The 7713-nt window shown below is 45.2% G+C and overlaps 1 protein-coding gene across 2 annotated transcripts in view; it reads right to left on the bottom strand.

Moving 5' to 3' along the window:
- The window catches only part of LOC128888857 (uncharacterized), a 41563-nt gene extending 34566 nt beyond the window's left edge, over nt 1-6997 (bottom strand). The window contains exon 1 of one of the 2 annotated variants that reach the window (XM_054146033.1): nt 6980-6997. The gene's annotated coding sequence lies outside the window, so the exon portion shown is untranslated. Of the gene's footprint in view, nt 1-4316; nt 4330-6979 lie in introns of those variants that run through there. The other variant, XM_054146041.1, reaches the window with a different exon arrangement.
- Nucleotides 6998-7713: the final 716 nt, after the last annotated feature.

The following is a 7713-nucleotide window of genomic DNA, read 5'->3' as shown; positions in this document are numbered from 1 at the left end:
TTATGTATAAATTGATGTATATATAAACATATACATGTATAAGCTTACTGATACCGCTATTTATAATGAAACATTCATTTGGTAATATCGAAACTATTATTTAATTTAATCAAACTTCTTCGAACGAAATAGACTTTCTTCGTACGGATATTAATGACTGTATATTTTTATATACATCAAACCTACCATTTCGTATAAATAAATTTCTTCAAAAGACATAGAGAGTACGAATATTTCTGGGACTGATTGTAGATCATTCTTCTTGTTCCATTCTCATCGAAACGTTAAGGAACCATCGCGCCAAACTTGTATTTTTATCGTGACGATTATCTGTCAAAGTACAAGCTTCGATGATTTATTTATTCGCCGAACAAAGCTTGCCTTTCGTTTGCCAATTTACTCCCCTCGTTGAATTAAGTTGCTTTAAATTGTTCTCCAACTTATCCAACAAGAGCAACGGGAACGCGCTTTTGTTTCGAAAACGATCGCCGCGAGTTGCGGCCGTGGCAGCCGTCGAGAAAACTAGCGTCCTGTTGCGGCGAAAGTTCGTGAAACGTCCAAGGCAGGGAAGCGCGAAATGGAGGCAACTTGCGATCGAAGAACGAAATCGTACGGGATTCGAACGCGTATGAAGCGACGATTCGTACCCTGGGATAACGGTTATCTCGTGCGAACATTCCATGGATCTGGGTTAGATCCGTGTTGGTGGATCGCCCTGTAGGAACACACACGAGAATCCGATCGTGTGCGCAGGGAAAGAGCGAGGGTGTACAGGTGAGAAGTACCGATGTACAGGAGAGCCCTCGTTGACTAGAGGTCGCTAGGGTGTGACAGATTTCACGGGACGACGAGCTAACGAAAAACTAGTCAGCTGTGAGGTGAGAGGGCAGAGACTACGCCCCCAACCCTCCCTTCACCCCTTTTTACCACCATCTGCCTGAGAGCAGTTAGCCGCTTTTGCACGCCGTTACAACTACCGCTAGCAACCGATGCGCCGCAGGTTAGACACTTCGGATAACCCCTTGATAAATATCATACGTCGACCGATCGTTTCCGAAACGTGCTCGTCTAAACATCCTGGTCTACCATGCTTCCAACGGTTCAGGGGATAGTCGAGCTTCCAAATCTTGAACTAGTCGTCCACCAGAAACTAACGTATGTCTGAAATAACGTAAGCATGCAAAGTTGCAGGGAAGAACGGCGTTTTAAATTCAGAGTCTCGACTACCTCCTTAAACGGTGCGTCGCTTTATTCGATATCGCTGCAATCTGTTTACTCCCTTGGATTTCCGTAGAATATTTTAGTAGCATATCTTCAATAGAGGAAGCTTTAAGTAAACGTTATACAATATCGGATTTTTCGTTACACAGGAGAAGAATAAGTCCTTAAATCCTCGCGATCCCCGACCGTTCAATTTGTGCCGCAACAATTATCTCTCGACTGGTATTTAAGCACTTAAACGGGGGAACGCCAAAGTAAATTCAGACGGCAGGAGGATCACGCTGCATTAACGGAAAGGGTGACAACGTGACGGGGCAAGCATTTCGGATAAGTTCGTTAGATACACTTGGCGGACGACTTCGCGTGTCTCGTTAAATTCTCTTTGCTTCATTCTCGCCCTTTCTGTTTAACGAGGATCTTCGTTACGGAAGAGGAAAAGAATACCGAAACGCTTCATCGCTTCGTTTCGGTAAAACACCTCGACATTCGCCGATAATCAAGGAGATTTCATCGACTTCCTCGCTTTCCTCGAGGATTCTTTTTTAATTTTCCTCCGCGTCGTAAAAAATCTTACAACTTTCTTCCTCCTCGACAAGCTTTCCTTCTTTTTCGTCGAGGAGAAATGATCGGACATAAAACATCGAAGGCGACGCGGAAGGAAGCGTAAAACGGCTTGCTTCGATTCCTTTTAAGCTCTGCTCGCTATTCTTAAGTACGAATTAAGGGAGGTCTCGTCGTTTCGACCGGAACGATCCAACTCTCGAAAGACGTCGTTAATCCGATCGTTACACCCACTTCTTCTGTAACGAGTAGTTTACAGAAACGGTTCTAGGTTTTTCAATGAAGAAAACGCGCGTTCTCGAGAACTCTTCTCTTTTCTTCGCCACGGCCAGAGAGAGAGAGAGAGAGAGAGAGCGTTTCGTCTTCTATCCAGGGGGCGGCTCTTTATACCTCGCCGAGTCACTTGTTTCTCGTTTTATCTTTTCCAGCTGTTTCCTACTGACCGAGCTCGAAAACGACGCGACCCGACGATGTTCTCGCCACGGAACAAGTAACGAACGATCCATCCAAGTGTTGCCTTCGTAAGGATGTTTGGCATTTGGCCAGCTTTTAACAAACGATATTTTATACGTTTAGAGAAGACCGAACTAAAAAAGGAAATTAATCCTATAAAAGTTATCGTTCGCAGCCATTTGGTCGCGCGCGGAGACTTCGCACCGAAAATTCTATTTTCCGCGAGAACCAGAATTAAATTTACTAGGATTAATTTACTAGGATTAAGGTCGTTCTCTCGCGAATTTCCGAGTGGGATTCCAGCTGGACGTCTGCGTGCTCGTTCGCGATAAGTAGATGCTCGCACCCGCTTAAACGTCGTGTCTAGAAAAATGCGCGACAGACACACGAGTCGTCGTCGTCTCTACGTTGACCCATACCCGCGGCTCGGCTCGTAAACTTCGTCCAAACACCGTTATTTATTAATAGCGCGCGACTGATCTTTCGCGAGCACGCGAAACCCTTGCGAAGCTCCAGGAAAGGCCTGTTAATTCCAAGGCGAAGGAAATTATACTTCTTAACCCTTTCCATTCCTGTGTCGAGCGAGGCTCGACAAGAATGTACTGAAATCAGAGAATTTGGACTCTAAGGCCGATCGGACACGGCCACAACCGATCAGTTTCAAACCACTCTGAAACTAGTTGTATGCGACCGTGGATCTAGGTAAAACAAGGATAGCGGAGTAGGTAAAACAAAGAGCGCAAACGGTAACAACAACACAACGGTTTGCAACACTAATTTCAAATCGGTTGCGTCCGTGTGCGATCGGCCTAAGGGGTTAAAAACTCGAGACTAATTTTGTTGGGGTAGATATAAATTCTAGTTTGAAGTGTTTCGAGAGTCATCTCATCGATTAGCCAGGTGCGCCGGAGACAGGAAACAAAAGAGCTAGCTATCTCGTTTACGAGACAGGAGGGGGAATTTTGAGGCGAAGATAACAGCACGTTGGAGTTGTCAACTCGCGAGAGCATCTCGCGAAATACAAACATCGGAGGTCTAACGACGTTGGAGAATTTAAGGGGTCTTAAGCGGAAACTGGAGACGAAGTTCAGGAGAGACGAGACGGAAGATGAAGTCTCGATGAATGCCGCCGGTGTCGGGGATTTGAAAGGATCTCGTGTTCTTAAGCCCTCAAAGATTCAGCTAAAACGAAGAATGAGAGGACAGAGGAAAAAGCCACTACTTTCGTAACAGCTAGCTAGGAGCTACTCCTCCTCCATCTTCGGCATAATCCATCCAGAGATTTCATCGCGCAGAAATTCCCGACGTTATCGTAAGTTTTTCAATTCTACCTCACCAAGTGAATATACAGATGACCAGAAACATAGAAACAGAGCCTCGGCTATGTCTATCGTCGAACTAGCAAGTTTTCTCGACTTTCTCGACAGGTTCTCCAAGTTCTCGGAAGTTTAAGAGTCTGGAGATTTGCGAGGGTGATCGGGTCACTCGGGCTCGCGAATTTTCGAGAATTCCGGATTTCAAATAATATTCAGCGGCGGGGCTTGGAGCTCCTCCGCGCGCGGAAAATAGCAAATTTTTATCGCCAACTCCAGCTGCGAGCCATCGGGCTTCAACAGCGAACTATCGAGCAAAGGAATCGGTAAAAGTTTTACGTTTTACGGAGGTAAGTTATCCGCAAAGACGGACGACATTTGGAATTCGTAACCGATACGAAAAGTAAAGGGTAGCTATTCAAAGGCGTTCAGGGACATGGTCTCTCTGTTGAATCAGCTTAGTTACGTTCCCTCGATTCTCGCTAAGTGCTCGCTATGTAATATTAAAAGAGATCTTTCGTACATAGCACGGAGCTCCTTAATATCGAATCTGGGGAACTTTGAAGTTCACCGAGCGATCACTGACGGCGCAACCCGCAGAACCTTTGTGTCAGAGTTTGCTTCCTCCGGCTACCAGCCATCCCTTATCGCCACTCCACTTCCCTCTGACTGCTGGCACTAGTTATACCTTTCCATCTGCAGCTTTGAATTACGAGCGTATGAACACCAGGGCTTGGACTACTCGTTGAATGTTATTGCAACGCTTACCATTCGAAATGCTGGACTACTCTGGTAGTTACAATAAACTCTCCTTAAATGCACAAATTTCTCTACGATAAATGCACGAAAACCATCCCCATCACCGGAGGATATATCTCTTGAGGGGTCCAGGAGTTCGATCGCCTAATCCAACGATAAAAATCACCGACATACCCTGGTGTTTTCGATCAGTCTTCTTCTTTATTCACCGGCCTTCTCTACGTTCGAAGCTCGTCGGCAAACAACGTTCAGTACCGAACTTGAGCATTTAAGCAGACCTTACTGTACAGTAAAGATTGGATAAATACAAGAAAATCGGGACCCAAACATTGCATTTATCCAGTCGAGGTTTCTATTCTGTGTTTACATTTGGCTCGAGTCGAGCGTCGAACGTAAAAGAGAGAGTGAAAAAGAAAGAGGTCCGAGGAAAAGGAGCAGTCGGCAGAAGCGTATCAATCGGAGATAGTCATCTTGAATTTATCCAGTCTTTACTGCATCTATAAAATAATCGAATAGATTCAGCCCTAGTCGTGTACGTCATACTGTAAACGAAGACTGCTCTATGATTTCAATAGCTCATGCTCCAGCCCCGCCTGTTGCACTCCGGCTTCGTCCTTTCTGTCGCGGTTTTTCGGTCACGTAGCGAGTTTTCACGAGGGACTCGACGGAAAATTAAAATGGTCGAGGAATGGCGAGTTTCTCGTGGGTTCTTCGAAGACATTTCGCCTGGGAATTACTCAGCATCCGCGTCGGCAACTTTTCGCGGATGGGTTGGTGTTCTTTCTCGCCGAACTTTCGCGGGATCCTTCGCGCTATTCTCGCTTACTTTTACGAGGTTTGAACCGCCGGACACAACTTTGCCAATTAGACGAGCGATTTGTTTCGCGCGGGCAGCTTTTAAAATCAACTGCACCGAACCGTTCCAACTTCTCAAAGTACAGTTCGAGAAGTTTCGTATTTTACTTTCTTTGCTCGCATGGAATACAATAGAAGGGGAATCTTCATCCCCGAAAATTCACTCGTCTATCTTATATTTCATCTGGTCCGTCTTCGTATCGGAATGTATCGCAACTCTGTGAGAAGAACTAAATGAAGTTTAACGAATTAACACCGACGAAGCGTAATTCAAGTTGAAATGTAATATCGGGCACGTCGTAACATTGCGTTTTATAATGCAACGGGTTCGCCTCGAGATATCGCGTCGTATCTCTTCGGCGACGTTCAACTACTGTATCCGTAAAATATTGTGTTGCCAGAATGGCCGTGGCTACTTTATAAATATTAATTGAAAACACGGAGAGTTACACGAGCGTAAAATAGAAAATTCAACAGGATCATCTCTCGTTGTACCTAAGCACAGTCGTATTCGACGAAACAATGAAAACTATTTATTCAAAATATTCTTATCACCTTAATCACCCACTTCGTACTTAATATAGAACAGAGTCGATTGTCCAAATGTTAAGGGACAGTCTTTCTGCCCTGTAAATATCCATCTATCGTGGATAGTAGACGTAAAAACAGCGTGTCACGGCTGGAATGGTCTCTGTATGCATTTTCGGAATTGTTCCCAGTCGTCGCGGGATAAATAAGTGGTGCTCGGCTTGAATTAAACGTCGCGGCAGCGTCGTAAAACGGCGACATTACGCGAAGAACGTTCCTTTTGAAACGTCCGTGGGCCGCGCGATGCGGAAAAACGGGAAACGCAAACAAAATAAGCTTCGCGCCCGCTCAAATGTTCGGGGAACATCGCGCTACGAATATAATACAATTCTCGGTCTGGGACACTGATTACTGATTCGATTTACGGTTGATTGCGACTTCGATGCACGCGGTATGCGCGTCCAGGTGTCATCAATCACCGACACGAAAAACCCAGAGAGAAAGAAACGGATCGCGAGCGTTGGCCAGCCTGTTATTCGTCGTCGTTATTGCGCCCGTCCACCGGCTCGACCGGTTTTTCATTTCATCTTATTTTTCCGCGTGTCGATCCATCCGGCGCTACTCGACGCTCATACGTTAAACAAAATACGCTGGACGATAGCAATTTAAACTTTCGCCAATGGTCGTCCCTTGTCGTCTCGAAATGGACAAGACTCGTTTGAAACGTACGATCGATTGAACTTTCAATTATTTCTACCACGCCTTTGCGATTCAAACAAAAAATTGAGGCTCATACACGTCCAACAGCTATGGAAATAAGAAATCTTTCGCGAAGGTAGTTCTCGTAAAATTCCCAGCTTCGAGGGTCTTTATTATTTAAGCAATTTCGAAAATGATAAAACGGTGACTTTAACCTTCCCCACTATCGCGTGGACTGCTGTACGTTTCAATTCGAACGAAGCGCGTCGTTTCGAAAAAGTTGGATTGCGGTGTCTTACGAATTTTACGAACTTAAACAACCACCATAACCCCCCCCCCCCCCCGCTCCCGCCACCGCCTCCGCCCACCTATCCAATTACGCGGAACGCGCGAGATTTCGCGTTAGAAACATTTTTTTTCAGGCCGTTACGTAACTTGCTGGTTGCGTTATACCGCGTAAAAAGTAAAGATCCACGCTGTGGGCTGTCGTAGGAAACCCTGGTATTTCAGACGAGCGCGAGATAATCGAGCTTCGCGTTCAGTTCCCCACTGGACAGACGAAATAAAAACAGTCCGCAGACGACACTTACTTTTAATTGGCCCCTTTTACCGCATACGACTCCTCCGTGTACCGTGGGACTTTCGACCGGGTTCCAAGAGGTTAGGGCTCCGTCTGAAAAAAAAAAAAACGAACAATAAAACTTATTAATACGGTAACATTTTATAGCCCCTACAATTTATTTCTCTCGTTACGAATACGTCACCACGGTTACGTTTTCTTTTCATTATTGTAACGCTAAATAAATTACGTCTTCAAGGTATTTCAAAGTGAAATCTTTATTCGATACAACTATTATCGTACACCCCTCGGTAACGCACACCCCGTCTATTTTACCTACGAGATGATGAGACGAGTTCTAAATTCGTACTCAAACATTCCTGTGTCGGGTGAAAACGCCGCCCGCATCAAGCTTGGTAAATCAATAGAACGAGATTACACGGTGAAATTAACTGTCGAGCATGATATTTCTTGAGCGTTGCTCCTAAGCTCGGGTCTCGTGGAGCTTAATAACGATAGCGCTTGCGTTCGATGTTATTAAGTTCTGAATCATAATTATCGACGGTATGCACGCGTACCGTCACCATATCGAGTTTCCTTTCCCAAATGATGAATGGAGCAATCCAGTTGCGCGCTGCAATTTTCGACGTTGAAACGTATACCGTCGCGCGTCAAACGATCATCGTTCGAAATGGAAAAACAAAAATTCCCTTCGGGATATCGGTTTCCGAAAGTCCATACGAGAAATCAGCTGGATAAATATTG

Source organism: Hylaeus anthracinus, unplaced genomic scaffold (assembly GCF_026225885.1).
Source record: "Hylaeus anthracinus isolate JK02 unplaced genomic scaffold, UHH_iyHylAnth1.0_haploid 0, whole genome shotgun sequence".
NCBI classification, from domain to species: Eukaryota; Metazoa; Arthropoda; class Insecta; order Hymenoptera; family Colletidae; genus Hylaeus; species Hylaeus anthracinus.
This window is presented reverse-complemented; position numbering and strand designations above follow the sequence as displayed.